Here is a 24,529-nt window from a genome sequence, read left to right on the forward strand (position 1 = left end):
CAAGGGGATACTGAACATTAACCTCTCTGAGGTGACTACAACAAGGAAATATCGACATACACTCTCACCACAGCACCCCCACAGGAGGATGTTGCTCATAGATACCCTCAGCTGATTAATACTACAGTTTTTTACTACTATGGTATGCAAGGTTAGTATTGCTACTTAACTAAAACTACTGAAGTAATTACCACTATTCCTTTGAAGAACAGATGCTAGGCAGGAAAGACATCTCACAAAGTAAAAAGAACACAATAGAGGGGGAGAATATTAAGACAGAAGACAGTATGGGCAATTGTAAGAGATTAGGGGGAAAAGAATTGCTATTCAACCAGGAAATGTCAAACGGCTTCATTCTCATACCAACTTTAAAGGCAAAGGAAACTATTTTCAGAGAAAAAATCTGCCATGTAAGTACTGAATGCAGGTAATTCAGAAGAAAACTGATTTTAATGTCTGTTTCTCAACCACTGAATCCCAGCCTACTGTAGTGAATTACAGCTGGGACTCCAAGACTACAGCCCATAAGCACCACTAAGCATTTTAATGCCCTTACATATACACAATATACACACTCATGCAAGAGGGTACATTCTTAAGGGTAAGAGTATCACATAACTTGAAAATTAATTGTAGCAACTATTTTTCTACTATTTAAATATTAAATTTCAACTACATTCAAAATGTAACCTCCTGCCTTGAATAAAAATACCCTTTCAAAAGGATTTTTGAATGTATTGAATGATATTACGGATCCATCACTGAGCAAGCATATATGCCTGTACTTTACACCCCTTCAGAGCAGGCATCATAGTGACTTCATGAGCACCATTAGAACATGTGATGCCAAATTCATATTATCATTAGGTGACATGTAATTCTTTGATTATCAATATGGGGGAACATATTAACTCAAAAGTATCTTCAGCCAAAAGTTTCATACAAAGCCATGTGTTAAAATAAATGCTAAGTCATTTGAAGTCCTTTCATTTAATTTATCCAGAACTATGCAATCCACTCTGCATGAAATAGAGGGAAAGAAGAAATCTTGGTCTCTGAGGGGTACACAAAACCAAAACAACAAGCAAACAAAAAAGGTATTTCAACGTACAGGCAGGAAAACATTAGTTTTAACATTTGCAGTGCAAGACCCTGACTTCCTTACACTCACATGATTCATGCAGGCTCTTCCTTCAGTGTTTCTATTGACATACTCTTTCCAGCTTAATCAATAGCAAACCAGAAATTCCTATTACTTTTGAAAGCTTTGACAACACTGCAATGTCTAACATCACATTTTTGTTTCTGAGCACATTTCTTGAAGGTATAATGAACTATTTCTTTCCAGAATGAACTTCTTCATGACAAGCAAAAGAACTCTTTGGCTCATTCTTGTATATCTTCTTTGATAAAAATTTCCAAAGGCAGAGACATGTTCTATTAATAAGCTAGAACTCTTACTACTCTCCCCTTAAGAGTTTGCATCAAGGAACACAGTTATTTTTGGTCAAGTTTTCCCTGGAAAAGACACAAAAAAAGAATGTGGAAAAAAACAAATCAAGGCAAAAAATGTCTTAATCTACAAATCTAGAACAAGAAAAATCAAACTGTGAAATATTTTTATGCAGGAAATTGTTTCAAAATATGCTTCCTATTCTAAAATAACACTTCACAGGAAGTAATGGAACTATTTTGGTCTTGCTCACCTCAAAATTTTGACATCATTTCCACCTGCTGTATATTCAACCCTATAACCTCCCAAGCTCTCTGTACTGGTCACTCTCCTCTCCCTTTTGGCCCTTCCCCCTGACTGTAATGGACAGTTCCCTCCTGGATATCCCAAAAGATAAAGATGTGTCTGATAAGTGGGGAGAGGTCAAACATGAGCACAGCTATTTATTACATATACTGCAACCAGATGGAAGTAACTCATACATCAAGGAACTCGTCATCCTCATCACATTAACTTTTTATAAAAAGCCTACTGCTCCTTCTGTGATCCACACAGTTCAGCTTCCTCTCTTCTGTGTGCTTTTACAAAATGAACCCTCCGTAACCCCATTGCCACTTTCTCCTTAAATCATTGCTACCTATCACTCCATGGTTATTTTTAAACTTTACTTTTATCAATACTCATCCTGTAGCTCTGGGAGATATTAAAAGTGTACCAGGGCAAGGAAGGGCGTTTCTGACACTTGCTCCCTCATTCATCAGCCCCTCATAGGCCCGTTGGTGACAATGAAAAGATTTCACAATACTGTGCGGCAGAAACTCATTCTCCCACTCATCCATCATGCTCAACCTAGCAGCAGTTCTACTGACCTAATCTGTAATGCCTCAATGCTCACTGGAGATTTCTTAAAGGCACCCTTCATTGTTGTTAGTTACAAAGAATAAGCCTGTGCTATTAGATAAGGAGACTAAATGGTGCAAGAATTAATGCAATACTGTATCATCCCCAAGTTGCAGGTTCAAAGACTAAAGAGTTAGAGTCGGTGTAGAAGATGGCTTGTATCTGAATTTTGTTGCAGATCATATGAAAAGGAGATGAAAGTAGTTTAAACTCACTTCCAGGTGTAGATAGCACAAATGTGAGTCACTATCACTGATTTGTCACTTTTTGACGCTCACAGTCTAGTGGGTCCCAGACACTCCACAATAAACCAAAAACCACATTGGAGTCCCTTCTTCAGAAAATGACAGTCACAAGTAAGGAAGCCATAACTGAATACTTTGATGGAAGATACTTTTTTCCTAGAGGGAAGAAGCAGCACCTATGTGAGCAGCAGATATGAGCACATTAGACACAATGAAAAATGTAGTACAGATTTTGTAAGTAGGGATGCAAGAGACAGCTAGATGTATGATTTTATCACATTGACATAGCCATAAAATAATGACAACACAAAGAGTAACTGATGAACATAAATAAGTAAATAGCAATCAATGATGAGTGAAACAGTCATTCCATAAGAGTTCAAAATTTATTGTGCCATTTCACTTAACGGAGTTAACTATATTTTTTAATGGTGCAATGGATCAGTCATTCACAAACAAGCGAACCTAACAGCGCAAGGTCTTCTGCACGTTCGAATGCCATTTGTCTAAGACATTGTTGGTATGAGATTTAGAAATAACTACCAAAAAAAATTAATTCATTATTTAACCACAGACATAAACATGTAGACAGATACTAATTTGTTACTGTCAGCTTCTTGAGCTCCTTCCCTGCTATGAGTACTGTCTAGGTGCCTCAAAGACAAAAACCTCCTTATAGACGTCAGTGGTTTGCGTTATGCTCTGCAACCAAGTCTACAGTCATTTGAAGAGGCCAAACCCAGAATGTAAGAACAAAACCCTAAACTATGCATAAATATCAGCACAGTATACAAAATTGACAATAAATAGATATTTAATAGATATTTTAGCTGTGTAGCTGTGTTTTAAACACTGAAAACTGCGCACAAGAAACTAAAAGATTTCACGAAAATCCCATGACAGCCTGGCACAGGGATAGAAATTGACCCCAGTATAAATTTAAGACAAGTTTTCTTACGCAAGAGTCCACCTTTCTATCTCCATTTTTACATGGTAAGTAGAAAATACCAGGGCTGAATAGAAGGAATGATTAGTCGCAATCCTCAAATGCAAAATACTACATAAAAACATCTCACTTCATGCATGCAAAATGCTTACAATTAAGTATCTACAGTATGTAGAAGACAAAGAAATGGCTTTTCTCTGTTCTCTAAATACTAGTGAGAACACAGAACACAATATATAATACAATATATTTTTTAATAGAATGGGCCGTTCTGAGCAAAGTAAGCATCATTTTTGGTTACAAGAACAACAAGGAATCATGCCAAGATCCGCAGTTTTAGTAGACTGAAAGCCTGTTCAGCTTAAGTTAGCATACAATATTTATCTGACCTGTTCAAAAACTGGACAGAAACTACAAAAGCCAAATGGGTATAGCTCCATCTCCAACATTTTTTAGAGTTCAAGCACTTTTTTTCCATTTTTCCTAAACAGAAATAAGCTTGCAAAGCACTGTGCACCTGCAACGTGCAAGGTCACTTATCAGAAAATATTCCACATTTTACAGGTTGAAAATGTTCAACAAGGCAGAAATATGCAGGAAGGGAAATCCTCAAAAGAATATCAGTAGTATAATTGTAGTATAAATATGTCTTGCACTATACAATTAGTTTTTGAAAGCTTATTGGAAATTCCAAGGATATAGGGAGAAACATCAATTTCTTCCACATGACTTCTAAAAGCATTCTCAACCATTACACTTGCCATGTTCACATTTCCTTTTAGTCAATGAACTCTAAGGTCCAGTTGTCACCTTGGGTTATCTTCTAAAAGCAAGACACCCAACTTTTCCATAGGTATGTGTGTTTTGGCACTTATCAAAATTCCCTCATTCTATTATGTGAATGTCTTATGCCATTTTTCTTCAAAGCATCACAAATTCAGAATTTACCCAGCCTAAGACGTTTGTAGAAATAAAGACTGCTACATACTTTTTTGGCAACAGCAAAGAAATTACACCTCTAGAGAAACAGAACTCTTTTCATAAATAACAGATTTATGGTGTGTTCTATTGAAAGCACTTCCCAGGAGAATGTTAGTCAGCACACTTTGCTATGTAATACCTTCAGCTGTATTAGCTTTTCCATAAGTAATTTGGTATGCCTACCCACTTGGAGAGGAAAAATAAAAGAAAAAAAAAAAGAAGTTGTAGGCTTTTGTACCAACACCCATCCAATATTTAAAAAGGAACGCAGTGACTTAAGGATTTCAACTAACCAAGCTCCCTGCAGAATATGACCCTGAAAAAATATTACTTGTAGATGGTGTATGTTAATTACTGATCCCTGGAAATTGCATCTGAATCACGTCTAATCAGTAATAACCGAACTGTCATACTTTGAGATGACTACATTTCCCAGAATAGCTAAGACTGTTCCAAGGATCAAGATTCATTGTCCCTGTCCTGAACAATTAAGGTCAGGATCCTCCAACATTCAGGTTAGAGCTGCTTCTCTGTGGCACAAAGCTTCCTTGCAACCTGCAAGTAGAATGAACAATTCTGAAGACACCCGGCCCCCCTCATAATACTCAGAGCTCAGTAGGAGACCAATCCATGGACAATTTTCCTGTCCTGACTTGATGAGCTTAAAATTTTATTAGAAGAAAGTAATATTACAGCTCAAATGAACTGCTAGATGAGAGAAAGCCACTGCAACAAAGGCATACACAGCGACCTATAATTTGGACATCACAAATCATAATTAAAATGGAAAAATCTCCAATATAATGAACAGATGGCTAATTTAACATGCTTATAAAACATGCAAGCTTTTTTTTCTTAAATGATCTTTGATAAATAAAGTATATTGGCCATTGTATTTATAATACTGTAGGGTTTTAAAAGTGTATTTACTGGGAGCAGGAGATGCATGGACTGACAGTGAGGATGGTATGGTTTTCTATGGTGGGGGAAGACAGGAGGAGACTTTTTATAACCTCAAAAGGCAAAACCATATTTCAGAAATTTTTATTTAACACAATGAGGTGATAAGGTGGAAATTCTCTGACCTAAGATAAGTTATTATTGCTAACTATTCCCTAAACCCCACTACTGTGCTTTGTGCTTATTTATTTATTTATCAGTATTTCATGTTCCTAAATCCAGCTCCAGAGCATCCGGTCTGGACGCTTTCTTCTTAATGGCTCTTTATGTTGAAGAATCATTGCTTACAGGAACGGGTTTCAGTATTGAACAGTCTATTTTATTAAAAACCAGTTGCAGTTCTAAATACTAAAGATGCATTTTAAATACTAGTATTTTCACAAAGTAGCATACAGCTCTAATAAAAAAAAGATTTTTATTCAAATAAAATAAGCTGTAATAATCAATTATGTGTATTTATGTAGTGCATTATATCCCAAAATGCTTACAAAAACAAAATCTGCAAAGTAGCTGAGAGATGCAAAACTCCACATATTAAACCTACTTGATTTTTTTGCCAGTTAAGTAAAATCCCTTCAGATAGAAAAGAAAGGCATAGGCTTGGCAGAGAAGGAAAAAAAATACAGATGTAAATTTTGCATTTACATCTACAAAATGAGTCTAAAATATCTTTAAGACTTTTAATACTGTATTTAGTACTGATCAGCAGAGGAAAGCAAGCAACACCCATATGATTTTCATTGAGGAGCACATGATGATACAGACCATGAACTCATTTACAAATCCCCACAACTTAGATCACAACGTCCCTTAACACTTCAGAAAGTCTGGATAATATTATTGTCTTACACTATACAAAAAACTGATCCGAAAATGTGGCTCCTAGTATTTCCTAAGTATAATCTGAGATTTCTTAGCAACCTTTGTCTGTAAAGACTCTTCAGTACTGTGGACCAAATGCCAAATCATAAGAGAAAATAATTAATCTTTTTAGGTTTTTAGTTACTTTTTTAAAAAATAATATCTTCCTGTAATACTTTTACAAAAAGAAATCGATCATTTTGTGAACTTGCAGGACTGAAAGCTAAAAACCTTCCTTTATCTCAATCCTAAGGTAGGAAGTTTCACAGATTTATAATGGTGAAGAACAAATAAACACATTTTTCATTTCTGCTTTACAAAACCAATGGAAAATGAGAGGATTCAATACTTCTGGAGTACCACCAGTCCCAAGAAAAGGAAAACTCTAAGAAGAATTGCAAAAATGCCCTTGGTCAGTGGGACCACTTCCCTCTGATTTGCATTACAAAATGGTTGGATTTGTGCAAATAACTGCCTGAGACAGCCCAGCAAATCTCACCTATGGTTCAAAATACCATTACATTGAGCAGGAAAAAACAGGGAGCTGCAGAGAAGTTGGCACCATTTCATTAGAACTGTAGCACACCCAAAGCTGCACCAGTATCCAAGATCAAGTGTACAGACTCAAATGATGTGCAAAGGAGTCTTCTGCAAAACCAATGAATTCTGCACAGTTTCACTTCTGCATATTTTCATGTTGACAAAATGCAATATTTATCCTAACGCAAAGATAAGGTTCATGAAACACTAATAGCATTGTCTTTTCTGGTAGAGCCTACATATAAAACCTGAGATTAAAGTTCCCGAACATTAAAACAAACCACTGAAATAAACACACCTGCTGCAGAAGTAATGTCAAATTTCAATCCAGACTGTCATAAACACAAAGTATGTAGTAGTGCTGTTGGAAAATAAGTAATACCATGTCCAGGTGTCTCTACTGAATGCCAGGTATTTTTCTGAGTATTCTTTTTTAATCTGACCTTAAAAAAAAGTCTGGAGAAAGCCATTTCAGAATTTTTCTTCAACATTTATCTCAAAAATGGGCCATTTGATTCGTGAACATCTCTAATGTATATCATCAGTGACTGAAGGAGTTTTTTTATATGATTTTTGACAATTTAACAAGTCCTCCTGACAAATTAAATGGTTGTGTTGACAACTTAACTGTACTGCCAATCAATATTTTCAATTACTTTCATTGTCATTCAGAAAAAATACAACACGAGGTCATATAGTGGTAAAACCAAGTAAAGAAAATAAAATGATGCAGAGTTGGGGGGGGAAGGGGGCACTGGGAGGGGACTGAAACTTTGAGGCACAACATGCAATTTAAGCATTCTTTGTTTTTCAGGGGAAAGGTTAGGTGTTTCAGACTGACTTCCCTAATTTTAGACCTTGGTGACATCTCGCTGAGAATACAACACGATTTCCTTTAATCCCATAAGCTATTTAAAAATCATTAAATTTGAGGTGCATGGCACTTTCAGTGAAATCCTCTTTATTCCATCACTTCACACCATAACCTCCACGTGTTTAGCTACTAAACCAGCCCTACAGAAGGTAGATGTGAGGGCATTTTGAGAGCCGTGGGTCAGCTACAGATTTCTTAAGTCAGAATCTCAGGACAGAGTCCTGACAAACACAGCTCTGTGATAGAGAAAGCACTGTATTTTCAAACACTGGTACCACAGTGAAGAAATACTTCCTGCATGTTGGACTACAACAACAAACTACTTACTGCAGCTCTGTTAGGAAATTAATGCATAGTGGCAACTAATTTTTACACAAAAAGTTTATACAAAATCTGTAGCAATCCATTGTTGGTATAAAAATATATATTAATTCAATGACCAAGAAATTCAAATTACTTTGTGAATTTCCCTTTTCCTTAACACAATGGTGAATCAAACTAAATGTTTATTTTAAAAATGACATTTAATAAAAAGGCAGTTTAATACCAAATCTCTTTCCTCCCAAGATATGAATACAGGATACAGGCATGAAAGCTAAGTGTCAGCAGTTACCAGAATCTTAACATTTTCTGGCTCACCAGTTTAAGGTATGCAGAAGGAAATTTGCTCACACATGCAAGGGGAACCTGAGCTTTTTGAGCTCTGCATCTACAGCTGCTGCAGACTGGAACAGAGGAAAGTAGGCAGCCAAAGGAAAGGCCAGAAACTGGAAGATAGCCCAAAGTGAGCAGAGAAGAACATGGATTTAAAAATATGTGCAGGGAAACCTATTCTGAGAGGTAACACAAAACAAAACAAAACAAAATAGCATGTGAGAACATTTCTTGTTGGAAACTGAAGTGATGAAGGTAATATGTAGATAAATGTCTGGAAGTTGTTATGAAGAAAAGTGACTGGGAAGAAAAGTATGTATGAAGGTGAGTCTGGTTTTCAGTTAATCCAAGCATAAACCTTTTAAAGGTGAGCACCCCAAAATCAATAGTCATTTTAGAAGCAAAGTACTGCATATATTAACTATATTGTGAGACACCAGATAATCCTCTCTGTGTGAGCCTAATATTGTTCTAGTTTTGTCAGAATTCCTCTCTTGGAAAAAGAGCTATGATAAAGATATTTACTAATATCAGTCTAAGCCCTCCTTGTTTAAAAGATTCAAGAAGTCCAGGACTATTAAAAAACATTACCAACAAGATGAGTAAGATGATATTGCTGGCCACTCCATTTATAGATCCTGCTTCTCCTGCTATTAAAAACCAATTTCTTTTTCACTGTCATATGGGGAAGGAAGAGTGGGAGAAGCTTTTCAAGCAATTTTGTATTACATAGCCCAGACCTGAGAGGTAAGCAGAGAGAGACAGGAAAGATGGTTTTATCCCTACAAGATATCTGGAAAAAGGCATACTGATATAGTGGTTAAATGTTGCAAAGAACTATAATATTTCTGGAAAAAATTGAAACAAGTCTTTGCCCACAAAGAAAACTTGAAAATTAACAAAGTGATCACAAAATATTGATACTGACAGAATACTGCTACAGCAACTCATTTAAGTTCAGTTCTAGCATTCTAAGCAAATTTTAAAATATTTTTAACCAACTAAGAATTTTTTTGCTTTATCTTAATGCTTTTTTCTATTCCCTTTCAACTCTGAAACCAGTTTTAATATTTTCATCATTTATATATTTATATATTTATATTTATAGCACATTATATACCCAGAACATGGTTTCAGCTAGCAAAGGCAAGCATTGGCAACTCCTCTCTTTCTTTTAGCAACTGTTTTCAACAAAGAAAGATCACAAGTGCTGTACTTGAAAATAAAGAAAAAATTAAAAATAAAAGAAAAAAAATAAAGAGATGTTACATCATCAGGTCAATAAGCTTCCAAAGCTACCAATACAAAGATAAACTTTAGTGCAACAAGAAAAGTAATAAGAAGAGTCTTGTGAAGAAGCAGAATACAGAAGTTTATGTGAAAAGACTGACTTCTTGAGGCAGATTCCATTGCTTGTGTTGCTGCAAAACCAATGGATTCTGCACAGTTCTGTTAACCATCAGCAATTATCTTCCTGTCAAAGCTAAAGGTAACAAATTTCCCCATATCCAGCAAGGCTATATCATCAACCGGACACCAGCATCATTTGACGGAAACTAAATCACGACACCAGCCAAGAGCTCTGACAGACAAATGTGCTGCCTCCGAAAATCTAGGCCTATCACTCAGGGGAGTAAAAAAGGTTCTCTCAGCTGGTCTTTCTGAAGAGAGATTAAATGTTGTAGATTCTATAAGTACAGTACCAAGAAAATCCTAAACATGAGAATTATTAATGGACTTTACCACTGGTCTTTTTAATCTTTTGCCAGCATATGTTCATCTATTTTACCTTGGTCTGTCTTGTTTCCTGATGGACATAAAAGGCAGGAACCATGTATTATCCTAGTCTTAATCAGAGACAGCAGCACAAGAACAATGTACCTCTACCTATCACTTGGATAGCACTTTAGCACTAGCTGTTCTTTCATAATGAAGACTGTGTAATAAAAGATACCTCTAATGCATCCTGTCCTTATGATATGCTACATAATGGGAATACCAGTTCTTAACCTGCTCAGTAACAAAGTACTGCATTATCACAATGCAATTGCAGTTTGGCTGGAATTTCCTGATAATCTGTGGCTGGAACTCACATTCTTTTCCCCAAAGGGACATACGGTACAGTAGATCAAGCCTGTAACTGCAAACCTACAATTGGAGTACGGCTATGTTTAACCTATGCAATATCCAAGGCATAAAAAGTATTATGCTTTGTAAAGTGGTGCTTTATATTGCTGAATACAAATAAAAAAACTTCCATTGACAGGTCAGTGAGATGTTTTTTATACAGGATATGGTGTCACATTAAAGGTAATCACAGACACAATTATCTGGTGGAAATTCCAGTGGAAAGCCTGCTAGGGGAACTTGCTGTCTGAGAAGATTGATAGTACCAGAAAATGCCTGTCACCTCTTGGTCACAGGTTCAAATGTGGGCCAGGCTGGTTGTGACCTGAAGCTGTTACTGCTTGACAGCTGTTCAGTGACCTGATCCAAACCAACACCTTTGGGTGATGTCCATCCCCACGGAACAAACAGCTGCAGCAGATATTGCCTGCAAGCATCTGAGGAGCTTCCAGCAGCTTGAGGAACTGTAAGGACATTGTTCCCAGGGGCACTGATTCCAAGCAGTGCCATATATACACATCCTGATTTGGAAAGACTCACACATCCTACATTTCATAAGACTGGATGTTTTGGCTCAGTGAGGGTGCTTTCTAGTAAAACAAATGTTTCCCAAAAAACAACAACAACAACAAAAAAAAAAAAAAAAAAAAAAAAAAAAAAAAAAAAAAAAAAACCACACCACCCCTACAGAACACACTGGGAAATTTGCAAATTCAGTTTCAAACTCTAGATTGTATTTATTATAAGTGTTGAAAATTCACACACAGAAGAGTACATTAAAACCAGAAGATCAGTTTAAAAGAGTACTTTCATTTTCTTACCTTTTATTTTAAATTTTTAAGTATTCTGCCGAACTGGCAAATTTTATATAAAGAGGAAGAACAGAGAGAACTGTAAGTGAGAAACAAAATAATAAAAAGAGAAGCAAGAGAGAACTTTAACTGCTTCATGCTAATACCTGATATCCTAAATATAGGACAATAAATTTGGTAATTTTTCCCCACTTAGGAAGACTAGGATTCAATGGAAATCATAAAAGAAACATAATTCAATTGTTTCTGTATTGAAATCAAAGTTTTTATTCTGAAGAAAGACAATCACTATCTTTGTTCCTTTCCTTTTCTCTTTGATGTCTCTCACATAAAGAAGAAAAAAGTACTGTTTATTCTAAGATTAATAGAACACACAAAATATGGATACAGCAGCATGAAAGCTACCAAAACTCCAAGAGTCTACTTTTCTGTAAATTTAGAACTCATGAGATACCGAAAATACCAAACACCTTCTGAAGCCTGGGATCCAAAAAAGGATTCTCTTAAGTAAGCTTCATATGGGTTTCCGATTAATTAGAACATGCAGCAAACGTGAGATCAGGTACTAGGCATTTACTGAAAGTTCTTAATTACTAGTAGTATAAGCTAGCTCTGATTAACCCATATACTGGATGGATGAACCCATACTCCTGCACAGTTTTAGAAACAGAAAAGCTAGCAGCTATTAATCTGGAGAAATTAGGTATTTAACAGCTAGATAATTCATTATTAAAGCATTTAAACCAAAGAAAGAGCTAACCTGGGTAAGTGATGAAAATTCTTAGCTTGACTCTACTTTTAACCTCAGTGTGATACAGTCTACTCATTCATTCTACCTCAAAGTGACACTTGTGAAACACTACGTTTTAATTAGGATGCTTTATAATATGGAACAAAAAGTACTGAAATGAAACACATAATTAAAACACATGTCATGCTGAATAATTTTCATTTATATCACAATACACCAGTGCCATGACACCGTTGCTACAGGCTCTGAGTGCTACCGAGGACATATTTACCTACCAGCAGGAAATCATCCAAGAGTGTTTGAAATCCTGGCTGTCCATATTTGTCTCCACTAATCCTATTAACACACTTGCCACTGACCTTGTTCAGGAAGGGCCCTACATTCAGTCTAAGACTACTGTCAGTACCTCTCCCCTCTTCTGCATATTGATTAGGGCACAGATGGAGATGGGGTCAAGAAAAGAAAGGAAATATGAAACCACCAAATATTTCAGACTGTCACTGCATAGTAACTGAAATATGCTTTTTTCCTTTCCAAATTAATGTTTCTGTTACAAACCATTGAAGGAAGTTTATAACACCAATAACACCTGAGAAATCAGTCACTACTGTAGTTACTGACTGGTTTGGTAGATTGTTAACTGCCCTTAACTTCCCATGAGTGGTTAACTAACAAACCAGTCATTACCTACTTCATGGGGATTAGAGGTTAAACATAAACTTGATTACAAGCTATAAACGTGAGTAATTTGAAATGTTACTGGTTATTACAAAAATATATGGTAATAATTTCCTCTTTAATGAAAGGAAGTATGTTTTTAGTGGTCCCTCGTTTCTTGTTGAGGCTTAGGAAAAGAGATCAGTGTGAGATTAACAGCTACATTCTTATGATGGGTATCTGGAGCTAGGTGGCAAAAATGAATACTCATGACCTATCTGTGTCATAAAAATATAAAAACATCATTCTACCTGTAAATAAACATGGGGTTTGTAGTATGCATCATTAGTTTAGAATTGAAAATATTTGTGGCCAACAGATGCAGATTTCACATACACACATATGGAGGAGAAGGGTAATCCTTTACTTGGCACTGAGAAAATAAAAAAAAATCTGAAGAATTCAAATATATGCAACCATTCATCCAGAAAAATCTCACATGGCAAAATTATGAACAAGGTAATTAAATTAGGTAAATCTTAGTCTCAAAGTTTACAGAACTCAGGACTCAGATCACAGAACCAGGTTCAGAAACATCATAAATTTCAAGAAGAAACAAAATCTAGATGTCTAAATATCTCAGTGTGAAGACCTGAAAAAATACACCAGCTACTGACTGTGTCCCATGGCAGCTTTGTAAACTGAAGAAGTAATACTGTACAGTGCCAGGCTGAGATTTCCAGAGCCATCTGGATTTTCAGAGATTATCAGAATGCCTTAAATAATTCGAAAGTGCTAAAAGGAGCCAAATCAAATATGGGACAAGGAAATAATATTTTACACTTACTCAAATAAACTCACATGGGAAATAGCCATAATCAATGTTAATGAAAGAGTTTAAACAGCCACTAAAACTCCTGAACATAAGTGGGACAATGATCAGGGTTAGTAAACATGGAAAATTTTAAATCAAGAGGAATATTCACCTATCTCAGATTAAGGGAAGATGGTAAAACAGTTACCCCATCCTGAAAATGTAAGAGTTAATGGGGGGGGGGGGGGGGGGGGGAGGTGGCTGTGTCACAGTTGTTTATGTTCTTTAGAATTTGATACAAAATTGAAGTTACTGAGGGAACTGCTAGTGGCATGTAGGGCTAGGAGGATCACAAGTTTTTTATGTCTAAACATAAGCAATTAAAAGTATTTTACAGTCACAGAGAGAATGATGGATCAAAGCTATATAGTTTAAAGATTAGCATGCATGAAGAAAAAGCATTGCTTCTTAAATAGAAAAGGCTGTCTCCTGTAAAAAAGCAGCTTCCCTTAACCTGCAGCTTTGATGTGATAGCTCACTGTCAGCTGTCTTCTAATTTGAGGGTCAATTGCCCACAGTTCAATTTGATATGTTGTGACCCACAAAGTATTAAAAAAATAAAGTGTTTCCCTTTGGGAAAACTATATTACTCAAGAATAGTAGAAATATACAGTTGAACAGTAAAAGAAAGAAACTAACCCAATTTTGTTGATACACTTATTTCCATGGTTTCCTTCCTCATTAAGAGTCTCTTGCAACACAGAGATACTCTCATACTAAAAATGGACCATTACTGTAGTCACCTTCTCTTCCCAAAGCCCCAGTTTGGTTTATACTATATTAAACTAGGTTTAATAATAAGTGGTGCAGAATTTCCTCTAACAGGTGTGCGAACCACAAGTAAAAACATGGTTTCAATAATATACTGTGTAGTTTTATTGAACATAGATTGGTGCTTTCTGCACTTGCAATTAAAACGTTTCAACATAGAGAGGGTACAGATCTATGTGCACCATACTAATAAACTCTAAATAGCATTAAGTGTCTCATATACAGGCCACCAACTTCACAGCTCCATTTCAGCAATAAAGGTCAGCATTTTTACATTATGATTATTATACAATAAAGACAGGAATTTCTAAAACTGCTATTTGTGCAGCTATGATACCATTTATACAGATTCTTAAACTTATCAAACAACTACTTTAAATCACTGGAACTGCTGCTGGCTTCTGATCACTTCAGAAAGAAACACACAATGAAGCAATGGGTGCTGGCTCTCATCTGCAGGAAATCCTTCAAAAACACAAAGCTTTCAACAGCATCTCCCAAACCTGCACAGAAACTTCTAGCATGCCCACATACAAACACTTACAGGACATTTGAAAACTGGATATCAGGTGCTCGGAGCAGGCACATCCAGCCAACTCAGCCCTAGGTCACACTCACTCTGCCAGTCACACCCACTTGTTAGCACAGGCAGAGACCCTAGAGAGAGAGTCTATCCAGCTCCACTCCAGTGGTTGCCAACACCAACCAGTCTATGTGTGCTACCTAAAAAAAAGAAAGAAAAAAACCTCAATTTTCAACCCTTCCCTGGGATTACTTCATGTCCTTTCAGCAAGCACAGCACAGGGGACCAAGCACAAGTGGGTGCTCTGCCACTCTCTGAACTGGTTCAGTTGAGAATTTGTCAGCCTGGTAAATCAGAAGCCCATGAGGAGAGCCCAAAAGCAGAAGAGAGAGCCTGGTGGCTCCAGTGGGCAGAGCCCAGGACTAGAAGGTGGCAGGAGGATGATCTGTGTCTCTGTGTCCCACTGACCTCTGCCCCCAGCATGCACACGCCTGCATCTCATCAGCACAGGGGCTTGTCACAACGCCTGGCTGCAACATCCAGACTACTGGCACCCTCTCCCTCACACACTAAGAGAAGTCTTTCTTTCATATAGAATTTTGACAGCCACACTTTATACGGAAAAATAACCTCAAATGAGATAAGACGAAAAAGCAAGCATGGAAGCAGGCATTTAACTACATACGAATTTTGAGTTGAACATCTATTTTCCTGCACACAGTAATTTTACAAAGTATTTAATAACGATTGAGATTTTTCCCTAGAAGAAATATGAATCTAGAGTCAAAAATCAAATTTTCAGATATAGAATGTGATGTTTTATTAAAATAAGCCTTTAATTCGGTCACAATGAATATTTTTTTTCTAATATTTAATGTAAATTAGAAATAAGATAACCTAAGTTAAACAAATATTTGGTAATTTTGTAAATATTACCAAGAATATTTTCAGGTGTCATGAGATCAGGATCAGTGCTTTTTGCTTTTTTTTTTTTTTTTTTTTTTTTTTTGTGTGTTATATGGGAGGGAAAGGATTAAGTGCACACAATGGACTTGAAATATCTTTTTAAAACAGCAAAAATAAAAGCTTTTAAGATATACATTTTGGGGTCTAAAAGGAGAATTGATACAGAAAGCTAACCTGGCATGATTTTAGGGGATATATCTAAAAAGCCTAATCATTGATAATTCACAATTTGTGAGCCTGGTGGGATTTCATGCAGAGCACTAGCCTCACTAAGGTAATTGGTGCTATTGAAACAACACTGGCTCAGCAGCATGCTGCTTTCTTCCTCGCCTCTGGGCACAGGAAGGATCAATATTTGTTAGGATTGCTTCTTGTTCCAACAATGTAAGATTTACAATACTTGCTAGGATTCTCACTTTGTCTTCACACAACTCATCAGTGGAACCCAATTACTAACCTCAGACAAACAACATTAACATGAGCCTCTATGCTTCTTTATTGCCCTTCATCCAAGTCTCATTTCAGGGTCTTCAGGCAGTGCCACTATAACAGATACTACACTTTAAAGTGTGCTCCAAGGAATAAATTTTCAGTCTTTCATTACTCGTACCTTGATTTACTTCATATCATCTTGCCGCTATAGACAAAGATAACACACTGTAAATTACAGCCATCCTGTCTTGTAGTTTCAGAGGTAGGGGGAAGGCAGGGAGTGATGCTTTTGCACTACAATTAGCACCGGGCACCACAGCTTCATTGCTATCACTACTAGTGACTGAAACTTGTTTTATCAGAGATGCAAAGCCATTATTTCATATAAACTCATTTCCTAAATTGCTTTATATTTATTTCACACTCTGATAAATGAGAAACTCTACGGTAAGAGAAAAATACATATTTTTATATTGTTTATTGCATTAACTTAGGGTACATAATCTCATTTAACTTTACTCATGGGGCTATTTCTGCAAATTTTTCAGTCCCGATGTCTTAATAGCACAGTGGCCTCTGATAGTTTGCAGTTCATTATGTTCTACTTCAAGCTCAATACACAAAAGCAAACCCCCAGTCTGGATAATTCTGTTCCAAATGTTTCAACTATTAGTGCATAGTCGGCAATAGAAGGCTTGGAAAACAGTCATTGGAAAAATTCCTTCAAGTTAGCTGTTGCAGTACCCCCTTATTTGTCCTACAATTTCCTCCATCCTCCATCCTATTCCAGTGGCTGATAACTAAGAACATTAGTTTTATGCGACTTGTCAAGCTCAAATGAAAAGAGAGCTAACTTTAATGACACTGCAATTAATCGCCCCAATAGACAGACAGCTAAAAGACAAGATATTGACTTCATTAAGGATAATGTATTATGTCATTAAGTTGGTAGGGTCACCTTGTGTATCATATATGCTTGCTAATATATTGGCATTTTCCTCAAATAAGATAAATTCAGATATGAGTGATAAAGCTGATTAGAAAATGTTTAATCTAAAGAGGCTAGTTTCCTTATATTCCACTTTGCAGCCCCAGGTATAAGTGGAATAGTAAAGAGCCATTACAGATCCAGGTTTACCTCAAATAACAGGTCCTAGCAATTTACAACCTTTCTGGGCTTGTTTTTGGGGTGAGGATTTTTGTGTGTCTTTTTCCCTACCCTTGAGCTCAGGTGTTATTTGTGCAGATTGCATTTCGGATTTGTTTTTAAATGTATAATTGCCTGCAGTACATTTGAGGTTAAAATGACCACTGCATACTAAATTAGTACTTGTGTTTGACGACTTAACCCTTTACAAATCAGGAGTTAAAAATCAGTTTAATTTGAGAGATGTACTACAATAACTAAATATTATAAAACTGATCATTTCTTGTGATTAAGAAACTATTCTTTCTAGCCCCATATGAAGGCAGTTTTGTTGGGGGAAACAATGTTCAGGTTTTTTAAAGCCATATCATAGAGTAGTTGAAAAGATACATCTGAAAGCAATTTGTGCCACTTAATACTGCACAAATAAAACAGGTTTAGATATTCACTGTTTTCCTACTCATTTCCATAAGATGCTCTAGGTAAGAATGTTTCTCTCACCAGTAGAGTGTTCTCAGGTTTTCAAGTGAACAGGGTTGCTCATTTCATTACACTAGCGACTATCTGCATATTGCAATTTTATATATTACTTAATAACATAATTAAACCTAATGCACTGATAAAACAGTGCTTTATACACATGCTCTTCTCATTCCAGTAGCTGATTCAATAAACTGAAAAACAAAAATAGCAGGGCACTGTTTATTTTAAAACCTCATCACTACAAGATTTTGCCATTCTGTTTAGATTTATATTTAGGAAAGACTTCTCAGACACCAGACTTATTTATTCAGATCTGACCTAACACTCCATCTAAAGCTTTTATAATCTTATTTACTATCACACTTGAATGTTTTTTTTTTAAATAAGTTTTATACTATGCATAAGACTGAGGTAAAGAAATCCACAGATTTGCTTTATTTACTGAGCAGTAAAGTGATATTTTAAAAGGAACATGATTGTTTGCCTGTTGCTATTAATTTATTTCATCAGTTCTTCAAGAATAAAAAATTATACTCTGGAGGAGAACAGTCTGTTAATGATGTTTGACTCAACACTTCTATAGGCAACAAACATGACCACCTTGAAAAGAACACACGCTAATTAGCATCGCCTACAATTCCTGTTTCCAAGCCATACTTTTTAACCTGCACACCCAATCTTTTCCAATATTTCCATTAAGGCTGTCAAAAGCAGAAGTTTGGGAACCTTTGCTTGTGACCTTGGCATTTCTTCTCAGGCTTAACGTATTGGCATTTTTTCCTCTGACTGCATCGCTTCTCATTTGTCATGATTATTGTTGAATTTTTCAACTGTCATTCCCGAACGTAAATCAATGGTTGTCGACTTCCCCTTTGTCATATCTGCACTGCCAACAGCCTTTCCCTTCTAAATGAGGCTTCCTCCCTTTCCATCCATTAAAAAAGGCCTGTCTTTTGGAGAAGTCAATCCTTTGTTAGGTCACTCCATTTATCATTCTTCCAATCAGTACCTGACATACTTATTCAGCCAGGTCTTCAACCACACAATCATTGTTCATTTTGGGGAGGGGGGGCGAGGGATGGGGGAGGAGAAGGGGAGAGAGAGAGAGAAGGGGGTATTTTATATATGCATGGTGTTTTTTGCCAATTCTCTTGACCAGTTTTATATTTTTCAATGCCCTTGTATCATTAGGGGTCCTTACTCACTTGAAGGAAATGCCAAATTCAGTAGAATAAAACACGCCACACCTCACCCCACACTTACAGGGAAATGGGGGGAGAGAATGCCAAGAAAACATTTGGTTATATTAAGAATAAGAGAAACTAGATAAGCAAGAAGAATCTAACATAACAAATTCATTTTTGTTACAAAGGAAGTCTAAAGAAAAAAAAGATCACTTCTGTGTTAAAAAAATCCAAACACCTGGAACAGAAATAGTAATGCTTTGCATGACCTTTTTGACAAGGTTTAAGACTTATAAAATTGTATTACATAAAACCAGTATCTAAGCAGAATATTGGTTCATAGTGAGTTACAGAAGCCTTCAGGACATGACTGGTTCAATAAAGAAAAGGAAGTTAGTATCTGTTATTTACACAGCTACAGTAATGTTTGGTTGAGCAAACTACCAGGGCTTTGATCCCCTCTACTAATATTTCAAACAGACCTGCAGATGATGTTATTAAGGTGCTTCTGTCATTAGTGGGTATCAGGTAGAAATGCCTGAAGTTTGTAAGACCTGCTGACAAACCAAGTAGCTTTTCTTCCACATTATCTTATTACTATTTCCTGTCCCGGGCTAGAGATGAGTCTTGTATCTTGTATCTATCTAATGCCAAGCTCTTTAAGGGGATGACAAGAGAGGAACCTCTCTACATCACATTTCTGATACCCTTCACTACAGTAAATTAGTCCATAAGTCCTATTCCAAAACTACTTCAATTATTAAGGCACTGTCCCATGTCGTGTGTACATCCAGACCTTCCCTACTAAATAACACAAATGGGAAAAAAGTGCATTGTTGTTATGCAAGGGCGATTTTTCCCAAAAATTAAAATGGAAAGATGCAAGCTCTACCACTGTTCCCTCTCAGCACAACAGAATGCTTTTATATCAGCTCACATACCTACATCTGAGCAAAACCCTAGCTGGAGTAACAAGAAAAACACAGGCTGGAGAACCCTAGACTGCACATCCAACTGATACAGGTTCAAGAACTGTGCAGACCTAATCTCATTAACATCCCACACATTTATTAACCTGATCCTTTACATCAGCTAGAAATACACAGTTTAGATATATCTTCTCTCATACTTAATACGAAGGAAATATTCCAATACATAAAAATTCTAATAGGTGAAAAGCTAAATTTAGACAAACTAAGCAGTAGCTATGCTGTGCTAAAATCTCACCAAGAAAAAGAGGTCTACTGAAAAACCTTCAAAACTCTGCTGCCTTCTAGATCATCATAGGTGGGACTGTTCTTGATAGTATCTGATTCCCTAAGGAAATCATAAAAGACACAAAAATAGAGTTACCATGTCTATTGCTGAAATATCACATTAAATAATAAACTGTTTTCTGTAAGTTTTCTCTATAAAGACTGATATATTTAATCCCACAATAATGACACACATACACATATATATATGACTATATATATAACTGGACACCAAAAGTAAAATACATAATAACTTTGGAAGTGAGAGAAAAGAGGTCTTTGAGATGCATGATTTAAATTCCTTGATGTGTCACATATCTTAATTTGACCTGGAATCATTCAAAGAGAAGCTTTATCTTCTACTTCCTGTTTGCAAGCAATTACACACCCCATAGGGTATTACAGAAATAAATTTTTCAAAATTATTTTGATGAAATTCATATGAGGTGGGCAGATCAGCAGTAAAGCATAAAGAAATGGACAGTCAGGGCATTTTCAACACTAGAAAATTGACTCCTTACTTGCTAGGAGTTATCTGCTCCAAGGTGTAAGTGTTACTTTCTCCGTGGAATTTATAAGGAAGAAAGAATTTTGCCTAGAAATAAGCAATATGTTCACATGGGACAAAAACAAATATGCAACATTTCTATCAAAATTATGTACACCATCATCTCTCAGAGTTCAGTTTACCACCCATTTCTGCATTTTAGGTGAACATATATAAGTAGCTGAGTACTTCAGGATATTCTGCTTAATAATACTCTAACTCCATATAAAACCAGTATTATGAGACAAACAAGATCCCTTTTGGGTTTGAGGTATTCCTTTACAAAAGACAGTCCAGTATTTGCTCTCCTTTATTTAGGCCCTACATGTGTGTATGTTTGACCTTGCTGCAGAGAGGCAAAAGTGCTTTCCACACTGCTGTATTTTAAAACTTTCCAAGGAGAATCATCCAGTAATAAAATCACTTGGGTTGGAGAAGACCTCTAAGATCTAATGGTTGGGCAATGGAACAGCTCCCCAGGGAAGGGGCCATGACTCCAAGCCTGACAGAGTTCAAGGATTTGGACAATGCTCTCAGGCACATGGTGGGATTTTGGGGGCTATTCTGTACCAAGGCCAGGAGTTGGACTTGATGATGCTTGTGAGTCCTTTCCAACTAAGCATATTCTGTGATTCTGTAAACTTTCAAAGCCAATTTCCAAGCTACGAAAATACAGCCTCTAAGTGTATTTATACTTCTCATTAAATCCATTTCACTATACCAATAACTACTAGCATGGTGCTCCAAACTTGAGAACTAACTTGATTTATTATTTTTCCTATTCACCTTATACCTTGCTTAGTAAGACATTTTATTCAGATATTTCTGAGGTAACAAAGGCAAATGTTCTACTAATATATGACATAGAAACTTTTTTTATTTAAGCTGTATATGGTGTGGGGTCATTTCCTTGTGGAAAGAATATAATACAGGAGAGTCTGTTTTAAATCATATCATGTAATTCCCTTCTTGCCCAAGCAATGGATTTACAGATAACAGCAGCAGTCTTCCAAAAGTGTAAAAAAACAGTGACCCTTCTGGAACTGTAAGGTGACATAAAGAGGTATTATTTGCAAACCATTAGTGTTAATACACAAAAAACACTATATTGCAAGCAAGAGCACAGATTTTTGAATGTCTAAGGAGTAAGGAAAACCAAGCAGAGGTTATAGTTCTAGGTCTAACATCACAGGTTTGTGCCTAGAAAATAGAGCACTTTTTATTGCGTTCATTCTCAGATGTTAGGACTTTCATCAACTAAAGAAGGGGAGAAATAAAGTATCTTACTTGGTAAGCAAAAAATTCTACTCAAACACTGAAGGAGTGTTGTGAGAGTTTTTTGTTTGGTTTGGGGTTTTGGGTTTGTTTGTTTTTTTTTCCCTTATTTTGTCTAAGTAGAGAGTTTTATAATTTGTGCATTTGTTTAGGCTATATATATACATATATGTATGTATGTATTGAAATGTACTCATATGTACTGGCAACAGACACCATAGGAAAATTACCTGGATTAAAAAAAAATAGAATCTAAAACATCATTTAGAAGCTCATAAAATATCTAAACATAAAAGATATTGATTATTGCAAAATTCTCATTTATTTAGTTTTGTAATTTTATATTAGATGCTAATGAGAGAAGGGAGGACTGAACATTCTTATTTTATTTTTTTGTTATGTTTTTTGAAATTGCACCCATAAAGAAAGAAAATGGCCTTTCCTGAAGGTCCAGCATGAAGAATCCTTAAAAGCTGAACCACCATTTGTCCCCCAAAGCAAATACATTCAGTGTTTAATACATAAAAAATAGAAATTAACATGTTGATTCTCAAGTGCAAACAATACTATCTTTCAATACAGCATTTTAATATATGTTTAAAATGCCTAGCAACACTCTAGATTTGTGTGTTGTACTAAAACATTCTCAATTTTCTGCTCTTGTTTCAACAAAGGACTAGTAACGTAACACTTGTAAGATTTTAACAGGGGACTTCTGCTTCAGGATGCAATAAATTCTCAGACACATGATATTCAACAAAAGAAGCAGGTATGGGAGTAACCAATTACGTGGGGGGGGGGGGTTAATCTGTGTATTATAATCACAACATAATTGTTTTCCATTAATTAGATATATGTTTGTAGATAGAAAATGAATTCTTCCATTCAACACAGTGCAACAGAAATAAAACATATAATATTGTACAGACAGACATATTGAAAAGCCCATATTTGAATTAGACTGTTGCTATAAATGACATTTGACCCAAAATCTAGAAGTGCTTTTGACCAAAAACTATGACCTTAGTTTCCTTTTCTGTTTCCCAAGAGAATTGCTAACTTGCATTTTATTTCCAACTAGCCTTAGTAGCAATCAGAACAAATTCTGTGAAGCTACATCCAGAAACTTAATTGCATTTTATAACTTCTGTCAGAATTATAAACGGAATTAAATCCTGAAAAGTATCGAAATTTACCTAACAATGTTTCCTTGCAGCCTCCATTTCACTCAGTTATGTTTCATCTTGTATTCCAAAACATCTTTAACATTCAGTGTACATTTTTTGAATGCTGGTGCACAAGCTGTACCTTGCTGCTTACCTGCATTTTTTTTCTACAGGACATTATTTCTTCAGTTACATATAAAAAACCCACTGAAAATTATAGTATGGACTGTGTTTTTGATGTCTTCATTAAACAGTAGCAATGAAGCACAGTGCCTTTTAATACATTATCCTATACCAAATACATATATATATAAAAAATTTACATAAAGATTTAAAATATATATATATTTTACTCTTTTCCCCATTTTTCCTTAAAATATATTTGTAACATATTGAAACAGGAAAATATATTTCAAAATTACTGATTTTTAAAACTCATATTGACAGTTATTCAGGGGGCTTTTTCTACAACCTGTAAAATATAAATAAAGTTCCCAGATTTGTGGAAAACCTTTAAAATATATGAGTGCTGCAATTTGTGTGGCACTGCATTAGTACCAGGTATAAATCATAATCATGTATAGCCCAATGAATCTCAATATTTAAAAAAATTTCAAGGAAAAACTGTTTGGTTAGGTTGATAATCTGATTTATAAGCAAGTATCTTATAAATAGCTAAAAAAGAGGCCTCTGAGACAACTACTTTTGGTTGAGACACCAAGTTCTTCCAAAGCTTACAGGGACAAAGCTGCTTCTGTAACAAAACCATTCTGCCTCTCAGAGAAGCAATGGGCAAGTACAGTTACACAAGAGGGAAGTGAAGGGAAGGTCACAGGGCTATGTGGTACATTTAAAAATGCCAGAAATAAATGCTGATCATCTTGTATTTCTTTTTCAAAAAAGCCTCTAATCAGTTCTAAATTTCTTAGACAGTTTGCTTTCTTGCTGCACCTAGAAATGTGTCATTTGTCTATTAAAACACATAACAGCTCACCACCCCCTCCTCCCTGGCTTTCATTGGCCTCTCTTTTTTTCCCGTTTAATGTCTCTAACTTCATGCCATGTTCTTTTCCTCTTTCAGCACGGCTGAGCAAGGCTGACAGGCGGATTCCTTTGCTTTTCAGGGTATTAAAGCCACTTTCCC

The 24,529-nt window shown here is 35.9% G+C and overlaps 1 protein-coding gene across 2 annotated transcripts in view; it reads right to left on the reverse strand.

Annotated features, from left to right (window-relative positions):
• The window catches only part of LRMDA (leucine rich melanocyte differentiation associated), a 606,948-nt gene that overhangs the window by 322,296 nt on the left and 260,123 nt on the right, over positions 1-24,529 (reverse strand). The gene's annotated exons all lie outside the window — the stretch shown is intronic.

Source organism: Lonchura striata, chromosome 7 (assembly GCF_046129695.1).
Source record: "Lonchura striata isolate bLonStr1 chromosome 7, bLonStr1.mat, whole genome shotgun sequence".
Taxonomy (NCBI): domain Eukaryota; kingdom Metazoa; phylum Chordata; class Aves; order Passeriformes; family Estrildidae; genus Lonchura; species Lonchura striata.